The sequence below is a fragment of the Tachypleus tridentatus genome, chromosome 9 (assembly GCF_004210375.1).
Source record: "Tachypleus tridentatus isolate NWPU-2018 chromosome 9, ASM421037v1, whole genome shotgun sequence".
Classification (NCBI taxonomy): domain Eukaryota; kingdom Metazoa; phylum Arthropoda; class Merostomata; order Xiphosura; family Limulidae; genus Tachypleus; species Tachypleus tridentatus.
The window spans coordinates 68531342-68547589 of NC_134833.1; the positions used below are offsets into that span (position 1 = coordinate 68531342).

The following is a 16248-nucleotide window of genomic DNA, read 5'->3' on the forward strand; positions in this document are numbered from 1 at the left end:
TGGGCCCTCGATGGGTATATCTCTCATGTCTTTCGATTTCAAAAAGAGTTTGGTACATTGTGATGAAGATGTTTCCACTAAAATGTCTCCAGAGCACAAATTCTTGACTGAATAAGGAGAGCCAGCAAGCCCCTCTTATTCCTTTTGAACAAAAAGGGGAACATGTGCCCTTAGTATTTTGCAGATAAGGAATGGATAATTAGAAATCAAGGCACAGAAACTGACTGTGATGTTGAATGTACAGCAGAGTCATCAAAGCATGGTCCTTTTTCAATAATCTGATGTTTTTTAATTTTTATTTATTTTTTAATAAATTGTAATATATTTCAGTGCCAAATGACCTCACCCACCATGGTGGTAAACAAGGACACTGCAGCAATGCCAGGGTTTCGTGAGCACTCTCCTCGAAAACACTAGTACCAGACACAATTTCCACAACCCCAGTTGAGAACGTCCGAGTAAACCGGATGATACACTCTGGGGTGGCCACCCCAAGGCTGCCCATCTACAGAATTCAAGGCCAAAATGGTGTGTTGGGGTTCGATCCCTTCACCACCAGGATCCTTTCCTCCCCTTCACTGGTCACCAAGCACGATAAACACATGGGTGAATGTTTGGATCCCAGAGAAGGTAAACTGAAAGAACAGAACCTCCTCTGAGAGGTGCCCTCACAATGTACAAGAATCCATCTCAAAGGTTTGACAGTTAGCAGTGGTAGAGCCATGTCAGATGGTTTGCCTCACTCCATTACCCTTTGACTAGTGTGGATTTGAAGAAATAAGCATACCTTTGAATGCCAAATCATCCACCCAGCGGGATTCTAAAAAAGGGTAATGAAAAAGATAATATAATTATACTTTTTAAAAATGGTGTGTAAATTGCAGAATATTGACTGGAAAGAGTCCAGACCACACAGAAAATGAAATGGCCAGGTGATAAAGACAATAAAAATCAAATGTGTGAGTGAGTGAGTGAGAGAGAGAGTGGATTCACATGTTGAAATGAGACACTAGAATAAGAATAGGCTTACCATAGGCTTGGAAAGTGGGTCTCAGTAGGATGGGCAGGAGAAAAGGAATAGCAGATAGATGGACATTGAAAACTTAGCATTTATGCAGACAGATGGACAAAAATTATGGGAAATGAGAGTATAGGTGTAATTTGTTGCATCTGGTTTTTCAGAAAAGGTGCCACGTAAAAATCTTCTTGAAATAATTACTTTGTAGGAGTAGGGATAGGTTTGCTTACTGGACAAAAAAGTGGCTACACAGGGTTTGTTATAAATGAGCTAGATTAATGTCATGAGTGGAGTACCTCAATGATCAATGTTAAGACCTTCAATCTTTTTGATGTACATCAATGACATAGATGAAGGAAAAATAAATAGGTTAATTAAATTTTCTGATCATGTTGATGTTTTGGATCATACTGACTGTGTGAAAGATTAGGATTTGTGGAGTTGGGTAAATCACTGTAATGAAAGATAGCAAATAAATATGTAGTATGAGAATAATTTTGACAGAAATAATCTTAATATTATAGTAAAACAAATCAATGTATCTGCTTCAAAAATCTCTTAAGCTATTCAAGTAATGTGCTGTTGGAGTGGCAAGGCAATTACAATTTTAGATTGCATCTACAAAACAGATATTTCATAATTCACCTACACAAATTTTGAAAATATTGTTTATTTGTTTCTATCACAAAAGGATTTTTTTCACAAATCAGGAAAAAAAAGAAACTTACATCAAATTATTATTTTGTTTATACCAAATTATTAAGTTCACCTTGTGTGAAAAGTTGTGGTTCACCAGAGATTTCAGCTTCTAAACAATCTCTATCATCATTTCTATTTACATAAGATTCAGAATCAGATGAAACTGTATGAAGAGTCTCTGGTGGTGTAGGTACAGGTCTATCAGATCATGATCAACAGGTTTTATAGCAGGTTCACATAAAAAAAAATTACTTTTTATTTCCAGTGTTGTAACCTTGCACTTTAATGAGCAAAACAGCAGTCATCTCTGTGGTTTCTAGGCTCATATCAGGCCATTGAAAATCCAAAAGGTACAGACTTTTTCTTACCTATAGTTCATTGTCTCAGCTCTATGATACAAATGGTGGAAACTTTGTGTGAAGCCCATAATTTGTCTTCGTCCAAAAGTTTTATTTCAAAAGATCGTAATATGCTTTTTTAGTGAATTCTGCAACGTTTTGCTTTTGTTTATTTACAACAAATTTACCACAAATATAACAAAATGTTTGGATTACTTACATAATCTCTTGCTGTCATGGTGATGAATAAATAATGTGGGAAAAAATAATGCCAAATTGCATGCACAAACAAATATTACCCAGAAATGACATGTCACGTGACCTATTAATCATTTATATGTTAGTGGTTTGATATTCGAATCCAGTGTATTCTCTTTTCTGGGAATTAGTTTCTACCGATTGTTGGAAAAACGGGATTGATTTTTTCCAATTTTTGTAAATGATAAAATTTGATTTAATTTTGAAACACTATTTTTTATATTTCAGTATAAGTATTTTCCATTTGTTTGTATGTTTTACTTGTTCATATATTTATTTAAATTAATAACATTAAAGTTCATGCGATACTGTATGCTCTCAATTGCACCTTGACCTGGCAAAACGAAGTTTTAGTGTTGGGTTTTTGTTACAATTGGTTAAATTTGTAACTGGGTTTTTGACATATTTTAATAATTTGATTTTGTATCTTTATTGTTTTATCATTTATACATATGTGTTCAGTAAGTTTCTATTTGCCCCCCCCCCGTTAGTACAGCAGTATGTTTCCGGATTTACAACATTAAAATCAGGGGTTCGATACCCGTCGGTGGGCTGAGCAGATAGCCCGATGTGGCTTTGCTATAAGAAAAACACACAAGTTTCCATATAACAGGTTGAAATAAATAACTTTTAATTAAATGAAAAACTAAAATATTTGTCATGAAACTTTGTAGAATTAACGGCAACTGCTTGTTTTAGAGACACAAGTGAAGGGAACGACGTTTCGAAAATCTTCTGCCATTCGTCTTCAGGTTAGTCTTTAGGCCTATAATGACCTGCACTTGTTTGTTTGTTTTTGAAATTCGCACAAAGCTACTCGAGAACTATCTGTGCTAGCTGTCCCTAATTTAGCAGTGTAAGACTAGAGGGAAGACAGCTAGTCATCACCACCCACCCCAACTGTTGGGCTATTATTTTACCAACGAATAGTGGGATTGACTGTCACATTATAACGCCCCCACGGCTGAAAGAGCGAACATGTTTGGCGCGACGGGGATGCGAAGCAGCGACCCTCAGATTACGAGTCGCACGCCTTAACACGCTTGGCCATACTGGGCCCCATGACCAGCACTGAGAAATGAAAATAAAACGTTTGGAATCTCTAAGTTTACTCACAAACAGAAGTTCTAATCAACATTAGACTGAAGCAATATACAAAGAAATTGGAACACACAGTTGGAAACCTGAAGACACTGCTTTTCTTGTCTTAAAAAGACCATACTGTTAAACATAATTGAAAAATTTACAATGTAATATTTTTCCATAAACGACAGCTTCTGTTTTTGGTGATAGTGAATCTTGACAAGTATCATCTCCCATGCCGTAACGAAAATTTTGTATTTTCCTCAGTCGATTGAGTCACTTGTCATGTGACGGTCTTGCGGGCTGATCTGCGGGCAGACCAAGTGAATTGAGTTGGTTTAGCTGTTGGAGCTTCCACTAGTACTACCCGCAGTCAAGTGCAAAATTTATTTTTAATGTGGATGACGTGACGAATGGAGTTCATAGACACTAACTCAAGGCTTTACAGTTCAAATAAAAGAGACTTGAATCCGAGATGTCCAACAAAACACTTTATTTATACTTTCAAACATTTAACACTACACACATGTATTCAGTCTAACTTTCGAATGTTTATTATATACAACTAATTACTTCTATTACTATGGTGACTGATGTTAAGGAATAATGACATGACTAATACTTACAAAGAGCTTGGGTATGGAGACATCCTCCTATTCTTCGGTTGAGATTCTGACTAAGATACTGAGCTGTCTGACTTACTGAGCTGACTAATAACTGGACTTATTTTCCAAGCCCTTTTATATTAGTAGAAGAGTGATTATTGGCCTACTCAAAGAAACAGTTGGTTTCCTGTTAACTCTTGCTCTGGGTTTGTTTCTTGAAATAAACTCTTACCGACAAACCATTAAACTGTTAAACTTTGTTTACGAACTCTTAACTTCTCCAGTTAATTACTAATCCTCTTTTTAACATGGGTTTGGTTGGTTTAACTGACGACATGACCTCTTCTCTATACATGTAAAGTATCAGGTCATCCCATAAGTAATGTCTGAATATTTAATACAGAAAATGAATAATAATTTCTGTCTTTGTAGAAGGCTTTAATGACTAAAATATGTAGTAGGACCTGTATAAAAATGCTCAGACAAATTAAAAAAACTAATCCAACTGCACTTTTTCAGATCATTAATCAAATAAGTCCTTATGAAGAGAGATGTCTGAGGAGCATATTAGGTATATAATGCTTTATGAGTGAAAAAGGCAAGAGTGCAGTAAAAACTACACAAAACATTCAAGGTTGTTTATGGTGTGGAATCTTTCAATGAAAAAAAATGTCGAAGTTGGCTTCAAAAGTTCAGTTCAGGTGACTACAGCTCAAGGGATGCGTCACTTTCAGGTTATCCTGTTGAGTTTAATGACTTGCTGCTGGCTGCACTTGATGCAGATTGTGCTGTAACAGTTGAAGAACTGGCAGAGAAGATTAATTTAATCCATTCAACAGTTCACCGTCATCTGAAACAGCTTAGAAAGGTATTAAAACATGGAAAATGGTTCCCCATAAGTTGACAGAAGCCAATCTTAGAGCAAGAGTGGAAATTTGTACTTCTCTGCACTCTCGTGAATGTAACTCACTTTTTATGGTCAGTTTAGTGACTGAAGATGAAATGTGGATTTTAATGTATTAAGTGCTGCAGACAATAGTTCAGTGCAGGTCACTTGACTTGAATGTTGCCCTGCAGGAAAAGAGGCCTGCTTTGATCATTAGTAAAGGTGTTGTGTTACAGCAGGATAATGCAGGCCCCATACAGCAAAGATTGAAGCGCTAGACTAGGAAAAATTTCCACATCCTCCTTATTCTCCAGACCTTGTCCCATCTGATTATCATCTATTCTAAAGTTTGCAGAAATATTTTGATGGAAAAGAGCTTGGAACACATGAAGATGTCAAAACTACTTTCTCTACATTTTTTTCCTCCAAACTCCAAGAATGTTAGAGAAGTGGCATTCAGATGCTTGTGAATCACTGGCTGGAAGTAATTAATAATAATGGAACATACACTGTTGATTAATTAACATTAATAACTTACTTGTTATAATTTACTTGTTATCTAATCACACAACCTTAACCTAAATTAACTGTTGTTATTTTGTACCAATACAGAAACTATTCAACTAAAAGTTAACATTTTCCTAAACTGAAAATGCATTTCCAATAATGCTTACCTTTGCTGACACTTATAGCTATTACTTGATTGCCAGGGTTTCTTCCTTTGCCCATCTAAGTATTGGTCTGATTTTTTTTTTCTTGCTTGCTTCCAGTCCTTTATGTTTCACTTAATTGCCCTTAGTTATAGTGATCTTGTGACATTCTCCACCTATCAATACACCCTCTATCTTGGTAATGTATATAAGCACCTCATTAAGATAACGTTATAACTACTTGAAGACTGATTCCAACACCAGCTTTTAGTGGGGAGAAAGTGGGGGATTGTCAGTAGAGGTAAATATTATTGAAAAACAAATTATCAGTTTAGAAAAATGTTAATTTCCTAAACATAGTTATCTCTGCTTCCACATAGCTAGAATCCCACACTGAAAGATGGAGGGGCCAGTGATGGCAGTATCCATGTGCACAGTGCAAGGATGTACCAAGATAAAAGTGGTACCAGATGGGAGGAACAGGACAACATCTAGAACAGGTACTCGCCTTCATCCTGAAGGTAGTACATGTATTGATTGTGGAATATTACATGAGTAATCATCACAATAGACCAGCCCTAAACAGATAGTAGATGTTCCACTACTCACCATTGGAACAGTGAGCCACATAACACCTCAGGGCTCTGACAAAACACAAATGATTTGGGTCTGATCAGGTTCATACATGAAAAATAGTTGGCAAATGAATTTGCAAAAAAGGATTTATCTGCTTCCTTGGGTACCAAGAGTCATTGGAAGAAAATACCTGTCAGGAAAAGCAAGACAAAAGTGTGCACACTCCAATCACTGATGCCTACATGCTAGCAGCAACAAAAAATACTGTAAGGGAAGATGTGTACATTGTACATGAGGCTAAAAATTTGAATAGATGTTGAGATAAAGCATGTAATATCACCTTAATATCTCAGTTTGGTAATGAAAAAATGATATTTGGGATAAAGAGCTCTAAATGTTCCGAGAAGGCCAGATAGTACTGGACGTTCCAATACTTTCCAATGTTTAGTATATAAAAGAGTAGTCAATAAAGCTGCCTTAGATAAAGTGACACTAGGTGAAGCTAGACCTTTGTCAAGAGCCAGGTAAAAAAACGAGACATAGTGGACACATTTGGGTAAAGCAAGTTCAATTTCCTCATCAGACAACATTGGCAGTAAGTGTGCCATTTTCATTGATAGATTGAGGCAAATACAAAGCAATTTAAACCCTGATGCAAAGGACAGTATAACTTCCATGCATGAAGTCTGAACTTGGGAATGCCAGACCAGGACTGCCTCAATAGACACAGCCAAAGAGGAAGTGACAGAGCTAGACATTCTTGAACATACTGTAGAATAAGGAACCACGCTTGGGTCAGCCAACCTGGTGCTACCAACAGTACTCAATAATTAGTGGATCAAATTATAGCCAGAATTCTGGGTAACAGATAACCTGGGGGAAAAGGCATAGAGATGCAATCCTGCCCAATTTTGACTAAATCCGTCTGTCAAAAAACCCCGAGGATGAAGTACTGGAAACCAAAATGTCTGTAGTTGAGAGTTCTATTGAGTGGCAAATGAGTTAATAATCAAAGTCTCAAACTGAGAGTAAGTCCACCAGAAAATCTCATAAAGGAGCATCCATTCAACTGTGCTAAGAAAGTTGATCTGATATATCATTCATCGTCCCTGGAATATGGCAAATCAGGAGTCTGACAGAATAGGAGTGAGGTAAGTAGAGAATACCCAAAGTTCAAAACAAATGTCCTAAAAATGTATGCCTCTTTAACAGAAAATCTATAAGACCACTGTATAAATGTCAGAATGGATCACATTAACTTTCCCCTTCAATAGATCAAGACCTTGAACCATTGCTTGTTGAACAGCAAAAAGTTGTAAAATATTGAGTGTTGGTCTGATCTAAATACCATTCAAGATCTAAGATGATATTAATAGTTGTAGTAAGTGATCCATTGGTTGCTCAGTTAGATGAAGTGTGTCACTGAGAAATATCACCAGGGGCAACTGAGTGAGGTATAAGACTGAAGAAAGTGAGAAAATATCAAACTAACACTTTGATGGGCAAAGAGAAATCCTGGCAGTCAAGTTATAGCTAGAAGTGCCTGTAGAAGTAAGTATGTTTTGGAAACCAAATTATTACACAACCATTAGAGTTTAACTTAACAGTATAAAACTACTTTTATTATACCATACACACATAAATGAGCTGTACAACTTTTTAACCATAATGAATAAATCTTGCAGAGTCTAAATTATTCACAAAACTTATAACAAAAAAACAACAAATATGAATTCAAAACATACACACAAAAAAGTACAAAACATACCTACAAAATGAAAAAAAACTATTGTTTCAAATTCCAACACTGGTCCTGTACTTTCAAGAATGTTCAATGGCCACCCACTAAATAACCCATACAACAGTCCATTGACAGCTCCAGGGAGCAAACTCTCCATGGCAGCCTGAAAAAAAAAGTATTGCTATGTTTAAGACAAACAACTTATATAAATCACAAGTACCACAAGACAGTTTTCAATAAACTTTGAGGATGGTAAAAATGAAATGTTACTCATGTTAGTTGGAGTTTTGTTTAATCAAATATTGTCTAGATAAGATAAATGAAAAAAAAAATCTTTCAAATAATATTAATTCAAGAAATAAATGTTCCATATAATCCAAAGAATAAGATGATGCATACACACAATTTCATTTTAATACAATTCTAATTATTTCTTTTTGAAACTAAACATTCTCAGGGCAAGTTAATCATAAATATACAAACTAAAAACCAATCAGTTGCACACTGACACAAATAAATAATTATTGTAAGTATCCCTTCAGTCTTTATAAATACATGTAAAAGTTTTGTCCCAAACACTTTTAATTACATTAATTTCTATAAAACTTTAGTTTGAAAGCAAGCTTAAAGAATTCCATATACAAAAATCAGCCATGCCCACAACATGAGCAATTTTTCAACACAACTAAAGAACACTATAGATTGTACAAACTGAATAACAACTTTGCACAACATTTAGTTACAGAAAAACTAAACTAAAGATCAAAGTTCATGAAGTGATTGAACTTACCTACAGTATAAACTGTTTATTCACACATATATTAATAGAAAGCTTGAAATTTTTCATTATACAAATAACTGAACCTCTTCATGGCACAACTAGAGTATCAAACAGTCTGAGCAATTTGAGTTTGACTATTTTGTTACACAAGGAAACTATCCTATATCTTACAGTACTTCATTATGCAACTTATACTATTTCACAGTGAAAATATCAAACAGTTTAATTTATCATGTAACACAACTATCACATAATTTAAAATGTTCCATAACTCAGTTAAATCATCCCATAATTTAAAGTATTTCACACCATAACTGACATGTTTCATAACTCTCAGAACAATATAAACTATTTCATAATGAACGTATTTGGCAGCTTCACTATTTTATTAACAACTATCAAGCAGCTTGACCAATTACAAAACAGAAATATCACACAGTTGAGCTATTATATAATACTACTATTGGAAAAACATAAGCTATTTCATAAAAGAGCTATACTTGTGTCATGTAAAAATTCAAGCTAAGACCGCTTGTGTTGCTATTCAATAAAAGTATCAGATAAATTAACCTTGTTCATAACACAATTAAGTTATCATACATCTCAAATAAACTATTTCATAGGGTGATAAAGTTATCAAATAATTTGCTCCATCTCACCAGACACGAATCTGTTGCTTCTCCTAATAAGCCACCAAAAGGGATAATTGGAGCAATACAGGCAAAGTACAGAAAGAAAAAAAGAAGCAACAGTCTGAAGAGCTAGAGCATCCTTGAAATTACTCAAATACCAGAAATTCTTTCATTTAATGTTGTTGATCAATCCACCAAATAACCTAAAAAGGATTAATGAGAACATATTGTAATGGTAAACAAAATGTGAAAAAAATAATTTATTCATATGGTATATAATGGTTATATTAAGCTCTTTGATATACTATGTTCTGATAAAAAGTTGTTTGATTTGTCATTAACTTTTGCACAAATTTGTTTGCAGGTTATTCACAGTAACCATTCCTAATTTTAAAGTGATAATTGCTAGAGTGGAAACAGCTATTTAAATATCACCCTCCTCCAACTATTGGGATATTCTTTCCCAATTAATAAGAGGATTGACTATCACATTATAAAGCCCCCATGGCTGAGAAAAAGGAAGCATAGTTAGTGAAGTGTTTCAACCCCATGCCAGGCCCTTGACCATGAGCCCTTCCAACCTTATGGAAGGAAAAATTTTTTTTCCTTTTACTTTTTATTATTTAGAAAATCCTTAAAATAACTGCTGGATTTTTATTACACAAGATAGTAAAATTATTACCTCTTCATGGCTAGCCTTCTAACAAAAAGTCTGTACTCAAAGTTCATTCTTTTAGAGTGGTTTTTCTGAAAATAGTGTTCAAGTTTCTTATCTGTCTTTCTTTTTCTCATCCAATAAAAATTTGAAACAGAAACAAATTCAATATTTCAACAATACATTACTTTGATTTTTGTTCAAATGATATTTTAATGATAAGCATAAGGAGGTCATGAAATGATCACTGAGTGAAATGTTTATTGATATAACTGTGAGAAAGAGAGAGAGAGGTGAAGCAGCTGAAACACAGAGATCAAAAATGGTGGGATAATTATTTCTTTATATATAGTATTCCCCTCAACATGCAACACCACATATTCCATGGTTCCACATTCCTTAGCTCTTACAGCTACATCAATTTTTCCATTATCATCTCTCTCATGACCTTCCAACAGTGACAAGAAAAGGTCTTCACCTGCAGTTTAAATTACCATCTCCAAGCTATACAACTTGATGAAGCTAATTACATTAACCAAAAAGAATACCTCATATTGTTACAGCATTCTTTCTCTCCTTATAAGAAAAAAAGGTAAAATAAAGCTTACATTTATACATGAAACCTACAGCTTTTACAGTTTAAACATAAAGGTTGCTGGTATAGCTTACCTTCCTGTTCGTTTTAGTCCACTTTCTTCATGTAATTTTTCTCCTTCCTCTTCTGGTTCAATAGAAGGTTCTTTATCTGCTTCTATACACTTTTTTCTTCCCTCCTAAATAACATAAATTTTAATAGAAATCACAATTTTATCACTCTCATGGTGTTACTAACCTTCTCCTTTCAATTCATCAAATATATTTACACTACAGATTTTCATTACCAAAAAACTTATTCATTTCTAATTTTTTTATAAATTTACATAGGATCATAAAAAATAAGACATCTACTTTCATTATGAATCCATTTATGATGTATATAAAATTTGTTATCACATTCATTTGCCTACTTAATGTCTTTCTTCTTTTGGAGACAGTTAAACAATCTCTAAACCTTATTTTGTCCTTTTATACCCATTCATTTTCAGCATTGGCAACATTTGTTGTACTCCAAAGAAGTCTGACATTAGTCGCTTTACCGAATGCTCATCATTTGTACTTATGAATGCTTCATTTAGTTTCTGCTTTTGTGTTGAGTTAAAATAATTAGCAGAATCCTCAGGTGGCAAGCTCAGACGTTTGAGAAGCAACCATAACACACCAAAGAACATCACTTTCACATTTGTAAGTTCTACAACCTCTTTCCAACATTCACTGTTTTCGGACTCAACGCTGGGTGGTATTTCTACAGAGATTAGTTCACATTTTGTACAAGAAAAACTGGTTGGCAATTTCCATTATAAGTTCACCTTTAAAATACCAGTACATGATATTCGAACAGATGTAGTTGCTCACTGAATAAATAATAGTGTCAAACTGAAATCTGAGATGTCGTTCTTCACTCAAATGTTGCTTGTAATCATTCTGTATAAACAAATTTGAACTATTAGAAACTAATGTCTGAGCAAAGATAAGGAAGCTCCTGACTCATCAAGAACACTTGAAACTCAATTTGATCATTAATGGCATATTGTATGCTATGCTAAGTCCAGTATTATTTGAACTAGACATCATACCTATGAATGCATCTTGACTACTCAATCTACATGAGCTAGTGGCTAAACTCAACTCAGAACCAACTTGTTTAAAACATTTGGAATTTCTTCAGCTCTTGATGCAGAAGTTGTGTTCATAATTTTTTGCTGTTGTTGTTGTTTTTTTACAGAGACAATTATAAGTTCAGTGACCTGGAAAGCCATAGTAAAACAGTATTCATCCTTCATGCTATCGACATCTTCTTGAGGGAATTTGTAGTGTTTTTGTGATGTAGCCATGATAACTGAGCCCGGGAAACTATGTTATCCATCAGAGAATTGTGATGATTGCATCACAACATTTGTGTTTTCTGTGGCTTTGGAGTTGTTGGTCAAATTTTTGTTAAGCCTTGAGACCATCACAGACTTGAAATTGCTTTAGGGCTGATTCTATCACAAAACAATAAACCTAATTCCAAGATGAAATGCTCCTAAGATCTATGTGATAAAACTTGGTTTCACTCAGTAGCCCTCCAAGAATGTATGAATGAGAATCACCTTATGTCCAATCGATGACCTGCTTGAAAAAGATTTTTGTGCAATCTTCTCAGAGCATTCACACAAACAGCCAAATTCTCGCAAGGCTTTTTTCACTTTTGTTATGTGATAGTAATTAGTCATTCAAATATCTAAAGGTACAGATTTAAAAATAAAGAAGTTATAAAAACTACCATAAAAAAATTAATATTTATTAACACTAATCAATGCAGGAAAAAGAAATGTAAAATATAAACACAAACAAGTTAGAGAAAAATGCTGCATCAGCATGCAGACTGAAAAAGGAACATGTAGAAAATAATTCCATACTGAAAAGTGAACAGTAAGAATCTGTTTGAGTGTAGTCAAACACAAAGCTACATAATGGACTATTTGTGGTGTGCCCAATACAAGTATTGAAATCAGACTTCTGGCACTATAAGTCTACATACTAAACATTGTGCCAACAGGAGGGAAACAGAGAGGTTACACAGCTAAAAATTTGTGCATTCTATTCTATATTTACTTCTTCACTATGAAATTAGACCTTTGTATACAAAATAATAATTTTGTATTCAAACACTTTCATATAAAGCAGCAAGCTACATCTCACTCCAGGTGTAGGAAATTTGATACATTATGTTTCCTGATAGTAACTGCAAGTTGTTCTAAGACACTGCTGTTTCTTTACAATAATTTGAAATCTATAATAAAACAAGGAAGTTGCTGTTCCAACCACTGATTGTTTTACTGTTAGATATGCATGACTGTAAATTTTAAGTTTAATATGAGAGTATTTTTTAGTTTGTATTATGCAAGCGTTTAAGTAACTTATTTTAAAAATATAGTTATGGGAAATTTTAATACGTAGCTGTTTGCATAGTTCAATTATTGTGAATTGACGTCAAATACTGAAACCTTCTGAATGTTTCTCTAAATTTAAGTGAGAATTTTTATTTTATAAGGTCTCGTAGTTTGTACAACGTTCTAGGCCTCTGTTGGGCAATATATATATATTGGCAATCAAGTTAGTGAAAGTAAATTTAGAAGTTAGACTGCGTGTAAGTTTAGTACCAACAGGTGATTTCTATAGTGAGTTTCAAATTTTTGTTGCAATAACAGAGATACAGGAGAAGAATGTGTCATGTCAGTTAAGTTTTCAAGTAACTCAACCAGCCTGTGTGTACTTTTGAAAGAGAAGCAAACATGAAATCAAAAGCAATACTGCATAATTACCAGGAAGATTATTTAGAATTTGATTTCATTTTCAGAATTATTAACAATGCGGAATTACTGTAATGCTTTATTTGTCCACAAAGCCAAATAAACTTAAAAGGCATTTAAAAATTAAACAATGAGAACATGGGAAAAACCATCAAGTTTTTCAAGTAACAAGTGTAACAATCGAAGCATAAAGCAACTTGCTTTAAAAGCATGTAATTGTTCTATCAATAGCCTTAAAATATTCTTTAGAAGCGCATTATATAATTTGGAAGTGATGAAACAAATAATACAGGAGAGACATTATTAATTCTTCCTACTGCCATAAAAACATGAGAAATCATTCATGGTGAGACCCTTAAAAAAAAAAATTCTATGTCTTTATCATGTGACGATCATGAAGTATGTAGATGTGAATTTCTCCTCATAGGAAAATGCAATTGATAACATGCTTTGTACAATTGTAAGACTAATTTTACCTTTACAAAGGGTACAGGGTACAACAATATGTAGTTTTAACAGAGAAGTGCCATAAAAAAAAGTTTATACGTCACTACTGTAAGATGTCAAGAATTAAACCATTTCACCTCATCATGAAGCATTGCACAGATTGTCCCTATGTCCAATAATAACTTAATTGGTCTTCATTATGTAACAATATCATTGAAAAGATTGCTTAGGAATGTTTCATTTTAATTGTTTATTATTATCTGAATATTACTTGAAACATTAATTTTGCATTAAATATTTACAAAACATTTGGCATTTTCGAATTTTTTATCTAGATATTTATATTCAATAATTTTGCAAGCATGATAAATCAGTATCTCACATTTTTTATAAAGAAATCTGGAATAACACTGTCAAATTAAAGTAAAAATCATAACACACTGCACACTGAAAATAGCTGTTATTAGTGAATATTAGTGTTACCCAAAAGTAAGATGAGGTTCTTTTTGGTGTTATTTTGTAAATTTTACACTGTCACATTGAAAATTAAAATTCTTCCAATCTTGAAACTCAAAGGATAATCTTACACTCACATATTTTCATAGTGGCAAACAAATAAGCTGGCAAGTGACAATGCTTACATCAACAATGACAGATGCAGTTATCTCCTTGAGAATTCACTGCATCATATGGTGGGATATCTGTGCTAGCCTTCCCTGATTTAGCAGTGTAAGACTAGAGGGAAGGCAGCTAGTCATCACTATCCACAGCCAACACTTGGGCTACTCTTTTAAAAACAAATAGTGGGATTGACCATAATAATATAATGCTCCTATTTTTCCCATAAGAAATACTGTAAATTAAATTAATCCATCACAGACCTCCAGAAATTACATATTATGAAGCATTTTAAGGAAAAATATTGCTTATTTATACCTGTATAATAATACTTAATGCATAAAGTCAACCACAAAAAACTATGAACACAATAAAAAAAACAATAAATGAAAATGTAAATGCACTTTACCTGTGCTGAAGAGAGCTGATGGCGTAAGTGAAAGGTGGTAAGGAACGTGGAGAGTAGGAGGATTATTATTGTTTGGAAGGGGAGTCACCTTCCATAAAAATGTCAGGTAACTCTCCTTCTGGGGTTCTTTCTCTTTTCTGTCTCTTTGCACTGCTACAACCTGCTTGAGACTCACTGGACCTATTTCTCACAAAAAACTTGTCTAATTTGTTTCTGCCTGGCACCCTCCCCATGTCTCATCACATTATATTTGCCACTTCCCTTCCTAAATTTTTCTAACCACCCCCTACTAGCCTTAAAGGCATCACTTGTATCAGCACTCGTCCCAGGGGTGTTTTTCAGGAGGTCAGCATGCAACTGCTTTGCTTTCTCACAAATGATGGTCTCAGAAATGCTATCACCAGCTACCTGTTTTTCGTTTAACCAAATCAACAACAGTTTGTCTACCTCTTCCATTGTTAGTGATCTTTGTTTCGTAAGCACAGTCACTCATTTTGCAACATCAGCTCCTTTGATGATCTCTTTATTTTTCAGTGTGGTGCAGACTGTAGTCAGACACGCGAACACCACTCTCATACTTCGCTATGAGATCGTTTTTCACCTCTCTTGTGGCTCTAACAACTTTTCTATTTGGTTTGCTGCTTTCTTTATCCTTCTCTGACTCCATGGTGGCTTATTTGATCAGAATATTAAAAAAAAAAAAAAAGGAAAACCTTCACAGAAGATTTTAGCGGGGATGTTCATTGAGCGATAGGTGCGAGTAAAATGTTTTGGATAACCTTGACGTGGCCGAAAATGGTCGAAGAGTCGTTCGGATCATCAGTCGGATTATTTCGGGGGTTCGGACCACGACAGCTTGGTTCGGGAACCGAGTTTATGTTCGACAACCAAGACATTTTTTTCTCGAACATTCTCGAACAATACGTTCGAAAATCGAATTGTTAGAGAAGATAGTTGTTTGAAATTTGAAACTGTTGTTTGAAGCTAGATTCAAATTATAAAAAACTATAACATTAGAACTGATCACAAGTAAAGATATTGTCCTAAGTTTTAGCCTGACTCTTAACTCAAGTTCTAAAAGTTACAAAAAAAAGCTAAACAAGTAATTAAAAAAATATGTGCCAATAACTTGACATAACTTGTGTCGTCTTCTAGGAACGTTAATTTTATGAATCTAGGTTACACGGTTAGACCTACCTCAGGCTTAAGGAACCTTATTTAAATAATTATTTGCAATAATTTTACTGTTTTTTGTTGGTGTATTAAAATACCTTGACAGAAAATTTATAGTTTGGATTTGTTAAACAAACATAAACCTACCATTAAAACATTTACAACTCTCTACATTAATGATAAAGAAAATTGTTTTGGTAACGACGAAAGTAATCTCTATTCCATGAGAATTTAAAGTTTAACATAGACCTAGACTAGACCTCTTGTGGACATATTGCTCATTGGCG

At 34.0% G+C, this 16248-nt stretch overlaps 1 protein-coding gene and 1 pseudogene across 2 annotated transcripts in view; one reads left to right on the top strand and one right to left on the bottom strand.

Annotated features, from left to right (window-relative positions):
• The window catches only part of LOC143225417 (uncharacterized), a 118982-nt gene that overhangs the window by 53683 nt on the left and 49051 nt on the right, over positions 1 to 16248 (top strand). The window lies entirely within an intron of this gene.
• On the bottom strand, positions 3875 to 16237 carry LOC143225415 (electroneutral sodium bicarbonate exchanger 1-like; annotated as a pseudogene). Its single transcript, XR_013013827.1, has 5 exons — positions 16109 to 16237; positions 10592 to 10695; positions 9295 to 9470; positions 7882 to 8017; positions 3875 to 5365 (listed from the first exon to the last, which is right to left on the bottom strand). The product of XR_013013827.1 is annotated as an electroneutral sodium bicarbonate exchanger 1-like (transcript).